Source organism: Manis pentadactyla, chromosome 9 (assembly GCF_030020395.1).
Source record: "Manis pentadactyla isolate mManPen7 chromosome 9, mManPen7.hap1, whole genome shotgun sequence".
NCBI classification, from domain to species: Eukaryota; Metazoa; Chordata; class Mammalia; order Pholidota; family Manidae; genus Manis; species Manis pentadactyla.
The window spans coordinates 36,126,136-36,139,422 of NC_080027.1; the positions used below are offsets into that span (position 1 = coordinate 36,126,136).

Sequence of the window (13,287 nt, forward strand, 5' to 3'; positions counted from 1 at the left end):
AACTATCTATCACCATAGTAAGGTGTTAAAGATTCATTGGCTATATTCTCCATGCTGAACTACCATCCCTGTCACAAATTTATGTTATGATTGAGAATTTTTGTGCCCCTTTATTTCCCTCCTCAACTCTAGCCTCTCCCTCATGGTAACCTTCAGTTACCTCTCAGTGTCTGTGGGTCATTTTGTTCATTTTGTTTTGTTTTTATATTCCACAAAAAAGTGAAATCATATGGTATTTGTCTTTCTCCACCTGGCTTATTTCACTTAGCTTAATACCCTCTAGGTCTATCCATGTTGTTGGAAATGGCAGGATTTCTTCCTTTTTTTTATGGCTGAAAAATATTCCACTGTGTATATGCACCATATCTTTATTCCTCCATCTATTAATGGCCACTGCTTGCTTCCATATCTTGGCTATTACAAATGATGCAGCAATAAGCATAGGGGTGCATATATCTTTGCGAATCAGGGATTTTGTTTTCTTTGAGTAAATTCCTAGAAGTAGGATTACTGGATCAAATGGTATTTCCGTTTACAGTTTTTTGAGGAACCTCTGTATGGCTTTCCACAGTGAATGCACTAGTTTACATTCCCACCAACAGTTTAGGAGGGTTCCCTCTTCTCCATATCCTCACCAACACTTATTATTTCTTGTCTTCTAGATAGTGGCCATTCTGACTGGTGTGAGGTGGTATCTCATTGTGGTTTTGATTTGCATTTCCCTGATGATTAACGATGTGGAGCATCTTTTCATGTGCCTTTTGGCCATCTGTATTTCCTTGGAAAAATGTCTGTTCAGGTACTCCATCAGTTTTTTAATCAGGTTATTTTTTTTTTTGGTGTTGAGGCATATGAGTTCTTTATATATATTGGATGTTAACCCCTTATCAGACAAATCATTTACAGATATAATCTCCCTTTCTGTAGGTTGCCTTTTTGTTCTGCTGATGATGTCCTTTTCTGTACCGAAGATTTTAGTTTGATATAGTCCTACTTGGTCATTTTTTATTTTGTTTCCCTTGGCCAAGGAGATGTGTCCAAGAAAGAATTGCTCATGATTATATTCAAAAGATTTTTGCCTATGTTTTCTTCTAAGAGTTTTATGGTTTCATATCTTACATTTAGGTCTTTAATATATTTCGAGTTTAATTTTGTGTATGGACTTAGTCTGTAGTCCAGTTTCATTCTTTTGAATGTAGCTGTCCAGTTTTCTCAACACCCATTGTTGAAGAGACTGTCTTTTCTCTGTTGTATATCCATGAATCCTTTATCATGTGTTAATGGACCATATATGCCTGAATTTATATCTGGGCTCTCTATTCTCTTTCATTGATCTAGGGGTCTCTACTTGTGCCAGTACCATACTGTTTTGATTACTTTAACTTTGCAGTATAGCTTAAAGTTAGGCAGTATAATACTCCAGCTCTATTTCTTTTTTAGGATTTCTTTGGCTCTTTGGGGTCTTTTGTGCTTCTGTATGAATTTTAGGATGATTTGCCCCAGTTCATTGAAAAATGCCATTGGTTATTTTGATAAGGATTGCATTGAATCTATAAATTGCTTTGGACAGGATGGCTATTTTGTCAATATTAATTCTTACCCATGAACATGGGATAGATGTCCATTTATTTGTGTCTTTCATTTCTCTCATGAGTGTCTTACAGTTAATAAAATAAAGGTCTTTCACCTTCTTGGTTAGGTTTATTCCTAGGTATTTTATTCTTTTTGATACAATTGTAAATGGAATTTTTTTCCTGATTTCCCTTTCTGCTAGTTTGTTGTTAGTATATAGGAATGCACAGATTTCTGTGTATTAATTTTGTATCCTGTAACCCTGTTGAATCCAGTTATTAGTTCTAATAGTTTTTTGGTGGAGTCTTTAGAGTTTTCTATGTATTATATCATTGTCATATGCAAATAGTGACAGTTTAATTTCATCCTTACCAATCTGGATGCCTTTTATTTCTTTGTGTTGTCTGATTGCTGTGACTAGGACCTCCAGTACTATGTTGAATAAAAGTGGTGAGTGACATCCTTGTCTTGTACCTGAAAATAGAGGAAAAGCTTTGAGCTTTTTGCCATTAGGTATGATGTTGACTATGGGTTTGTCATGTATGGCCTTTATCGTGTTGAGGTACATACCCTCTATACCCTTTTTGTTGAGTCTTGATTATGAATGGATGTTGAATTTTTCAAATGCTCCCTTCAGCATCTTTTGATATGGTTATGTGGTTTTTATTCCTTTTGCTGATGATATTGATTGATTTATGAATATTGTACCATCCTCATCCTGGAATAAATCCCACGTGGTCATAGTTGTGATGGATAATGCTTTTGATGTACTAGTGAATTCAGTTTGGTAATATTTTGTTGAGGATATTTGCATCTATTACATCAGGGATACTGGTCTGTAATTTTCTTTTTATGTAGTGTTTTTGGTTTTGATATTAGAGTGATGCTGGTCTCATAGAATGGGTTTGCAAGTATTCCCTCCTCTTCTACTTTTTGGAATACTTTTAAGAGGATGGGAATTAGCTTTTCTTTAAATGTTTGATAGAATTCAGTTGGGAATCCATCTGGACCCAGCATTTTGTTTGTTTGGAGTTTTTTGATTACCAATTCAACTTCATTATTCAATTCAAATTCAGATTACTGGCAATTAGTTTGTTAAGATTTTCTGTTTCTTCCTTGATGAATCTTGGAAAGTTGTACATTTCTAGGAAGTTGTCCATTTCATCTAGGTTGTCCAATTTATAATTTTTCATAGAATTCTCTAATAATTCTTTGTGTTTCTGTGGTATACATTGTGACTATTCCTTTTTTGTTTCTGATTTTGCTTATGTGTGTGCTCTTTTTTTCTTGCTAAGTCTGGACAGGGGTTTGTCAATTTTGTTTTTCTTCTCAAAGAATAGGCTCTTGATTTTGTTGATTTTTTTTCTATTGTTTTATTCTTTTCTTTTTATGTCTGCTGTAATCTTTATTATTTCCCTCCTTATACTAACTTTGGGCCTTATTTGTTCTTTTTCTAGTTTCTTTCATTGTGAGCTTAGACTGTTTATTTGGGATTGTTCTTGTGTCTTGGGGGAGGCCTGTATTGCTATGTACTTCCTTCTTAGAACCACTTTCACAGTGTCCCACAAATTTTGGACTGTTGAATTTTTGTTTTCATTTGACCCCATGTATTGATTTGTTTGTTTTGATTTGTTCATTGATCCACTGACTACTTAGAACCGTGTTGTTTAGCCTCCATGTGTTTGTAAGCTTTTTTGTTTTGTGTAATTTATTCCTAGTTTTGTACCATTGTGTCTGAGAAGTTGCTTGATATAATTTCAGTCTTTTAAATTTATGAGGTTCTTTTTGTAGCCTGGTATGTGATCTGTTTTGGAGAACATTCCGTGTACACTTGAGAAAGATGTGTATCCTGCTGCTTTTGGGTGGAGTGTTCAGTAGGTATCTGTTAAGACCATCTGATATAATATGTTGTACAGTGCCTCTGTTTCCTTAGTTATGTTCTCTCTGGTTGATCTGTCTATTGATGTGGGTCATGTGTTAAAGAGTCCTAAAATGAATGTGTTGCAGTCTGTTTTCCCCTTTAATTCTGTTAGTATCTGTTTTATGTAATTAGGTGCTCCTATGTTGGGTGCATAAATACTTATGTTTATATCCTCTCTCTGGACTGATCCCTTTATCATTATGTAATGTCCTTCTGTGTCTCTTGTTACTTTGTTTTGAAATCTGTTTTGTCTGGTAAAAGTCCTGATACTCCTGCTTTTTCCTCCCTATTATTTGCATGAAATATCTTTTTCCATCCCTTCACTTTTAATCTGTGTATGTCTTTGGTTCTGAACCGAGTCTCTTGTAAACAATATATAGATGGGTTTTATTTTTTTTAATCCATTCTGCCACTTTGTGTCTTTTATTTGGTGCATTCAGTCCATCTGTATTTAAGGTAGTTATTAATAGGTGTGTACTTACTGCCATTTTATTTTTTTTCTAGTTCATTTTATAGTTCCTCTATATTCCTTTCTTTCTCCTTATACACTTCTCTTGTTATTTTATGTTTTTCTTTAGTGTTGTGATTGGATTTCTCTTTTGTAATATTCTATGTATCTATTATGGGCTTTGGGTTTGGGTTACCATAAGGTTCATGGATAACTTCCTAACTATGTAACAGTCTAAGTTAAGTTGATGGTTGCTCTATTTCAAACACAATCTAAAAGTACTTCTTTTCTATTCTTCTGCCTCCACACATTATGTATTAAATGTCATAATCTGCATTTTTTGTGTGTATCCCTTGACTGATTTTGTGTATAGTTGGTTTTATTATTACTTTTGTTTTAATTTCGTACTTGTTTGGTAAGTAATTGGCCTGCCAACTTCATTGTAGGTTTATTTTCACTGGTGAAAACTATTTAGGCTTAAAAACATTTCCATGTACAGAAGTCCCTGTAACAAATCCTGTAATGCTGATTTAGTTGTTATGTATTCTTTCAGTGTCTATTTATCTGGGAAATGTTTGATCTCTGTTTCAAATTTGAATGATAATCTTGCTGGGTAGATGATTCTTAATTGAAGGTCCTTCTGTTTCAATACATTAAATATTTCATGCCAGTCCCTTCTGGCCTATAAAGTTTCTGCTGAGAAGTCTGCTGATAGCCTGATGGGGTTCCCTTTAAGTAATCTTTTTTCTTTCTCTGACTGCTTTCAGTACCCTCTCCTTATCCTTAACTTTGTCATTTTAATTATTATATGTCTTAATGTTGCCTTTCTGGGGTTCCTTTTGTTAGGGGCTCCCTGTGCTTCCATGACCAAGGTGCCTGTTTTCTTCCTCTGTTTGGGGAAGTCTTCAACAAATTACTTCATCATAGAGGCTTTCTATCCCTTTGTCTTTCTCTTCTTTTTCTGATACTGCTATTATGTGAATATTGTTTCATTTGGATTTATGACACAGCTCTCTAATCATTCTTTCATTCCTAGTGATTCTTTTTCTGTCTGTTCCTCAGCTTCATTGTTTCCCTGTTCTGTAATTTCTATCTCATTGATTGTCTCCTCTACTTGCTGCAATCTATTATTTGTTACCTCTATTGTATATTTCATTTCAGGTATTATATTCTTCAGCTCTAAGTGGCTCCTTTTCAATGCTTCTCTCACTTTGTTGAAGTCCTCCCTGAGATCTTCAATACTTTTCTGCAGATCAGTAAGCATATTTATAACTGTTACTTTGAAATCTTTATCAAGAAGATTGGTGATCTCTTTCACTTAGCCGTATTTCTGGAGGCTTGTTCTGTTGTTTTGTTTCAAACATATTCCTCTGCCTCCTCATTTTGTCAGGGTTTCTGTGTTTCTTTCTTTGTATTAGATGGAGCTGCTATCCCTCCTGGAGAGTAATGGCTTCATGAAGAAGGTGTCCTGTGGTGCCCAGAAATTCACTACTCTTTATTCTCCAGCACCTGGTTCTCTTGTGCAGTGGAGCCTCAGTTAATGTTGGTGTGCTATGGGCAGGTCACCTTTCTGTCTCTGCTGGCAGTGGCCTATCTCAGTCTGTATTGGATGGTAATTCTCCTTAGCCAGCCTGTTTGCAGATCAGCAGTGCTTCTGCTAGCATCATTGTGTGGGGGGGCTTCCCTCTGACTTCCCTGGAGCAATGGTGGTGCTGTTGGGCTAATGGGGTGGGTGAGGTGGTGCACAGCTCTGGGGCAGGTGCATGGCTGTGGGTCCTTCTCTTACTCATGGGGAGTCACACACAGCAGCAGGGTGTACAGTTGAGCAGCCGCAATTCTCATGGTGGCAGGGTTTAGGGGTCCGTGATCACATGGCAGTGAAGGGGCTGAGCACCAGTCTGGGACACCCAAGAGAAAGAAGGAGAGCTCAGAGATGGCTCCCTCAGGTGCCTCCACAGTTGCACTGAGACAAGGCCAAGAAAGCTGGAAAAGCTTCCCTCTGCCTGCCAGGCAGCAAAGTCTGATGCTGCTGGGCCAAGCAGGTGGGTGCACAGGTAAGTACCTAGGGTCTGAGCCACCAGCAAATGTGATGGAGCCTTTGGGGCTCCTGCCAGTGCCTGACCTGTTGGACTGAGGTAGGGCTGGGGAAGTGTCATCCACCTGCTCTTTCTCCTGTGGAGAGAGCGCCCTCCAACCCTAACTCCTCTGCCCCCCTCTCACTGCTGGCAAATCTTTCAAGCTACTGCCTGTGTATTGGATCTCATCAGGATCAGTGAAGCATTCCTCTCCTCCACAAGCAGCTGGAGTCTCAGCCTCCCAGAGTGCTCCCACTCTCCCTGGTGTCCAGCCCTGCTGATCACCAAAACCCAATGCAATGCAAGATCTCCAGGGCCAGGTGTGCGGAGTTCTGAGCACCTGTTCCCTTCCCATTTCATTCCTCTTCCTCCTGCCTGTGGAGAAGGGCTTGGGTCCTGCTCATTTCCAGCTCTGCCACTTTACCCTTCTCTGTGTGGTCTTTTCTTCTTCCCCAGATGTAGTGGTCTGCTCTGCAGTCTTCAGGTCATTTTCAGGGTTAGCTGTATTTGCTGTAGTTCTTCCTTGGTGTGTGGGGGAGGTTGTTTCTGCCTTGCCATCCTACTCTGCCAACTTACCCACCCTTCTCTCTTTTGCTTAATGGACCACTGATAATCAGTTTCATGAGAGTAAAATAATGCTTTCTTTCCTAGTGCTACAAACTAAATATTGAAATTAGTATTTATGTTTAGTCTATTGAATTTGCCAAAAGTACATTTAGATTGACAATTTGGTAATATCCAAGCTTCTTCCTTTAAAAAAAAATCACATTAGTCTAGGCTTTTGTTTGTAGTGAAAAAGTTGTGATCTTTCTTCTTTTTGTTAACCTTTTATTTTTGCTTAAATCTCAAAATATGGATTAAAAATTTAAGTATAATTTATCATGTTTATGAAAGTAAGCACAGTTACAGGTCATACTGAACTACATATTCACCTACGTCATTTAAAAATGAGGTAAATGAAACAGATGGAAGAAAAATTTTTTTCAATTGTTTAAATTAAAGAAAACTAACCCACAGAGCCATCATGAGAGATGTGTGGAAAATTAGAGAGTCTTATTTTTAGAAAGACTGAATTAATTTTAGGCATTCTCAGATCTCAGGAAAATGACTATACTCCTTTTGGCCCAACTTTCCTTTTCTTTAAAATAGGATTGGACAGGAGACCTTTAAAGTCCTGTCTAGGTATTATATTCTGTGATTCTGTGGGTAATTTCTTAATGCTGACTCAACATGTATGAAGTCTCCTTTATGTATCTTTTTTTTCTCATGTAGAAATTGAGTCTTTAAAATCTCTTCAGAAAGTAGCTCCAGTGAAAACAAGAGAATCTTTCTTTCTCATTGTTTTTAAAATGTACAGGTGGTAAAACTCAGGGGAATTAGAATAGTGTTTGTGTTTATTTTTCTATATAGTGTACTGGCAGGATGGAAAGTCAATGGTAAAATAAAGATGGTCTTGAAAAGAACATACATTTTGCTTAAATTCTTGTCTGATTTATCTTTGAGACAGAAAGATATTATTTGCTAATTCCAGTAACCAAATAATTGACAATATTATCACAATACTATGCAGAAAAACTATCATCATAATAGCCCTGTGAGATTATAGGATTTGCAGAGCGGTATGTGGGAAAGGCCATGTCAGGCATATCATGGAAAGTTCCGCATGCTTGTCAATTTATAATCTTTTAGAAAACTTAAAACGTGACAAATATAAAGTGAATGTGTATCAAAGATTTCATTCAATTCATTAATTACTGAGGGAACAAGTAAAATAATAAGACTACATCAAAAAGCATTTGAGGAGCTGTGTATTCATCAGCAATTTAATAAAGGAATTTTAGGGTAAGATAGGTTAGTTACAAACTGGCTAATGTCTGATGGGCCAGTGAACCCTAACCTTTGGAATTTTCTTTTCTGCCTGGCAGAAGTGATTTGGAACTCCACTAGACAAAAATCTACAAATTAACAAGTAACTTTACTTAATCTGAGATATTTAATTCAATAGTAAATAGGATAATGGAGCAAAGTACATTCTCCTGTATAATTAAATAACTTTTGAATGGGGGTGTGTCCCCATATTATGTTGAAAGGATACTTTTGCTGCTTTTTTGGCTGTATTTCCAAATTTTGGATAACCTTTCTCCACAGCTTTTCAATATTCATTTCTTTTATCTACACAGTTAGAGTCAAGGTGTCTTCTCCTTAAAAGTGTCATAATGTGTGAAAGGTGTAAAATTTACCAAAAATTTGTTTCTCTGCTATAATACCACTAGTGGAGTAAATACGTTTCCTCTTTCCAGTAAAGTGCAGTGAACCACAGAACACAGTGTACAGTGAAACTTGACAGAAGATTAAATTGGCAGAATATGAGGCTTTGTATTTTTTAATGTTATGCAGTATTTTTAATAATGTCAGTCAAATGTTCCTAGTTTAATATCCATAATTCTAGGCTTTTTAATGTGCAATCCATCATGCTTCAGATTAGTACATGATTTAATCATCAATAAGAAATCGTTAGTTCTCCCCCCAGGTTTGTTTTTTCTTTAACTTTATTTAACAGACTTCTAAAACATCATAAATGTTAGTTAAGTTTAGAAGATTAACACTTTCCAAAAGGATATCTATGTTGGTTTAGTTAGTTTATGGCTCCATTTTAAAGTTTAACTTTGTTGTTATTGTTGTTAAATAACTTTCTATTTTTGAATAATTTTTAAATATAGAAAAGTTGCAAAGATAGTGCAGACTTTTTGTATACTTTTCGCCAATTTTTCCCATTGTTAACATTGTACAGTACCATGGTACATTTGGCAAAACTATTAACTATTAACCCAATGTTAGTACATTTATTTTAACTAAAGTCCAGACTTCATTGGATTTGACCAGTTTCCCATCAATGCCTTCTTTCTTTTTCCAGGATCCATTTCAGGGTTCAATATTACATTTAGTTGTCATCTTTCCCCAGTCTCTTACAGTCTGTAATAGTTTCTCAGTTTTCCCATGTTTATCATGAGTTGTGGAATGTATCCCAATCTGGATTTGTCTTATGTTTTTCTCATGATTAGACTGAAGTTATATGGATTTTTTGGAAGGAATGCTGCAGGGACAATGTGTGCTTCTCATCATGTCAGGAGGCACATGATATCCGTAGAGTGATAGTAAGTTCATTACTTGGATTTATCTTTGAGACAGAAAGATATCATTTGCTAATTCAAATAATCAAATAATTGACAAGTTTGACAAGTTTTTCCACTGAAAATGTATTATTTTTTCCTTTCTCTGTTTTTTGACAGTGAATCACAAAGTCTAGTCCACCCATCCTAGAGGTGGCAATGAGGGGTTGGGAAGTAGGAGATGGAATTTAGTCCCACCTCCTGGAAGGAGTACTCAGAATTCTTTTGTTTGAAAGATTTCATCACCCTTCTTTATTTATTTGTTTGTTTGTTTATATTTTATATCAGGATGGATTCATTTGTATTTAATAGTTTGGTTTATACTTCAATTCTGTGTTATTTATTGCTCAAACTGTTTTAACTATTGGTAACTTTCAGATTAACTCTTGTATCCCTTTGATATACATGCTGCCTGTCTTTTGTTATTTGAGACTTGTGTTTCCTTATTCTCTGGTACCATGAAATACCCCAGATTTATTTTATTCTATTCTATTCTATTCTATTCTATTCTATTCTATTCTATTCTATTCTATTCTATTCTATTCTATTATTATTTTATTTATATATATCTTTTTTTGATTGATGGAGCTACACTGATGCATTATCACTCAAAGTCCATAGTTTACATTAGGGTTCACTTTCGTGTTATACATTCTGTAAGTTTGGACAAACATATACTGACATATATCCACCATTATAGTATTGTACAGAATAGTTGAGCTGCACTAGAAATCCTCTGTGCTCCTGTTGTTCACCCCTCCTTCCCTCCTAACCCCTAGCAACCACTGATCTTTTTCCTGTCCCCAAAGTTTTGCCTTTTCCAGAATGTCACATAGTTGGCATCATAGAGTATGTAGCATTTTCAGATTGGCTTCTTTCATGTAGTTATATGCACTTAACTTTACCCCATTTCTGTTCATGGCTTGATAACTTGTTTCTTTTTAGCACTGAGTAATACTCCATTATATAGATATACCACAGTTTGTTTATCCAGTCACTGACTGAAGGACATCTTGGTTGCTTCCAAGTTTTGGCAGTTATCCCAGGCTTATTTTTTATTTTCCATACCCCAGCCCTAGAATCAGCCATTTTTCCAAGGAATTCTGGTTCCTTTTATTGGAAAATGATATTTAGGAAAGATTTAGTCACTGGGTATCTTGATGCTATTGGATGATTATTGTTTCTAAGCCCTGTTAGTGGACAGAACTATGAAATGTTTTTAAACAAGAGAAAACAATGTTTTCATTACATTCTGCTATAAATATAATTTATAAGTGGATATTCATTCTGAATGAACTAAAAAATTTCAAAATTGCAAAACCTGCAGTAAGAAATGTCATGTAATAAATTTTCCATTTCTTGTCAGCTGAAGCCAGAACTAGAAGGTGGCTCAGCCTCATGTATGTGAAATAATTTTTCATTATCATTAGGGTTTTTTGTGGGTTTTGTTTTTCCTTCTTTTGTTTTGTTACAGGTGTTCTTTTCCTTACAAATTTTTTTACTAAGCTTTGAAGACAAGCATACTTCAGGATAAAACTGATACTCTCACTTGAACATTGCTGTTGGAATTATAGCTGGTATGACCTCTCAAGAGGAATACTCTTTTCACCTAGGATTTTATTGCTAGGAATTTTTATTAATGAAATGATCTGAAAACTCTGTAATGATGTGTAAACAAAAATGTTGAAAGCACCTTTATTTATTCTAGTGAAAAATTACTAGCAACCTAAATGTCTGTTAAGAAGATTGATTAACCCTCAGTATAGAAGAAAATAGTCATCACATTTTGCCATCTTGGGGTAATGAATCTTATTTTTGATAAATATGTTAAAGCCATCTTACAAATAATTTGCAGAAGAAAAAACAGATAATGAAAGCCAACTATATTAGAAATGTAAAAAGAATTTAAGCTTTGCAAACCCAAATTTTAGCTGCTTTATTGAGAAATACTTTACTTACCATAAAATTCACTAATTTAAAGTATGTAATTCAATGGGTTTTAGTATATTTTCACAGTTGTTCAAACTTTACCATAATGTAAGAATACTTTTGTCTCTCCAAAATACACTCTCTCTCTCCATCAGCAGTCTCTCCTCATTCTCCCTCCTTCCATAGGCAACCACTGATCAGTCTGCTTTATGTCTCTCTGGATTTGCTCATTCTAGATACTCTATATAAGTACAATCACACAATATATTAAATTTTGTGACTGATTTATTTAATTTTGCTTAATATTTTCAATGTCCATCCATGTTATTACATGTATCAATGTTTCATTCCTTTTTATTGCCAAATAACATTCCATTATATACATTTGCTTATCCCTTCAGCAGATAATGGACATTTGGGTTGTTTCTGTTTTTTGGCTATTTTGACTAATGTTACTGTGAACATATGAGTACAAGTATTTGTGTGAACATGTTTTCATTTCTCTTGAGTAGATAATTAGGAGTGAAATTGATGGGTTAAATGGGATATTTAACTTTGTAGCAACTGTTAGGCTGTTTTTCACAGTGACTGCACCATTTTACCATCCCACCAGTAATGTATAAAGGTTCCAAATTTTTCACATCCTTGTCAACACTTAGTATTATATGTCTTTTTTGTGTGTGAAATTTTAGTGCATATACAATGGCATCTCATTATGGTTTTGACTTGGATTCCCCAGTGACTAATGATGTTGAGCATCTTTTCATGTGCCTTTTGGCCGTTTGGGTATCTTCTCTGTAGAACTGTCTATTTAAATTCTTGGTTCATCTTTTTATTTTGTTGAGTTGTCTTTTTATTAGTTAATTGTAAGAGTTCTTTATATATTCTGGATACAAGTCCTTTATCAGTTATATGATTTGCAAATGTTTTTTTCCATTCTGTAAGCTATCTTTTCATTGTCCTGATGATGGTGGGAAACCCAAAATTTTATTTTCACTTTTCCTAGGCATAGCCCTTTGAATGTAGCTGTTCATTCAACGCTGATTGTGAACCTGGAATTTGGGTTGTTTCTGTTTCTATACTTTAAATACAGATTCCAGATTTCAAATAGATCTTTAATGGGGTCTAGCTTATTATTACTTTTGGTTCTTGCATGCACATCATCAAAAAGTAATACAGAACTTTGACAGCTCATAATTGTGTTAAAGAGTACCCTTCTTTTTTTGCTCCATAATTAAAGACATTTTTTAGATTTATAAACACCAGTTAACATCAAATCAATGGACTTCTTCATTTATACATGATATTTTTCCTTCTAAATACACTTTATATACATCTGCCTTCAGCATTTGTCCACTTATTAAACTATAGTGCACAAGTATAAATTATGAAAGAATATTGTCACATAACCTTTTAGCAGAATGGTATTGTCCAAGTTCTTGTTGCAAATTACTGCATGATGAAGTCCTTACTGTGGAATGACTAACTGGATGAAAATACCATATTTCCTTTTTGCTTTTAAAATGTATTATTCACTTATCAGTTGTTGAGTTTGTGAAAATTCATTTAGGGTATCGTTAGCTGAAGATTTCACTTGTACAGTCAATTTTACCATGATCGTTAAAGACAAGATTATTTCTCTGTGCACTCATTTCCTGGTTTGTAATATTAATGAAGCATCTTTGTCATTTATTTTTGTCTTTTTCATTACAACTGAAAAGTAAAAGATCATAGTTCTCAACCAAGTTCTCTGGAAACTACAAAAAAGACTACACTATTGTGTAGGTCCAGGCTTTTCTTACACCTTCATGAAAGGTGACATAATATTTGTGTACTACAATAAGAAAATTGAAAAGGATGTAATTGTGATGATTTATATCACCATGCATCTTCCCTGTGCATCTTAGATATCATTCTTCTGTTTTCACCATATTTTACTCTTTTGGCTTAATTAGGAGTAATTGAGTACTGATGAAGTAATTTCTAGGATGATAAAAGAGCAAAATGTTTCAATATGCAGGAGAAATATGATCACTAAAACACCATATGTATCTTAGATTCATGAAATGATTCACTAGGTTTTTTCCTGTTAGAGAAAGTATAAATTTCGGCATCTCTTGGATGACCTCTGTAGTGGCTTGAATTGTGTCATTCAGAAAGACAAGCACTGGA

At 35.0% G+C, this 13,287-nt stretch overlaps 1 protein-coding gene across 10 annotated transcripts in view; it reads left to right on the forward strand.

The window, feature by feature from the left end:
- NARS2 (asparaginyl-tRNA synthetase 2, mitochondrial) overlaps positions 1 to 13,287 on the forward strand; it is a 192,888-nt gene that overhangs the window by 54,545 nt on the left and 125,056 nt on the right. The window lies entirely within an intron of this gene.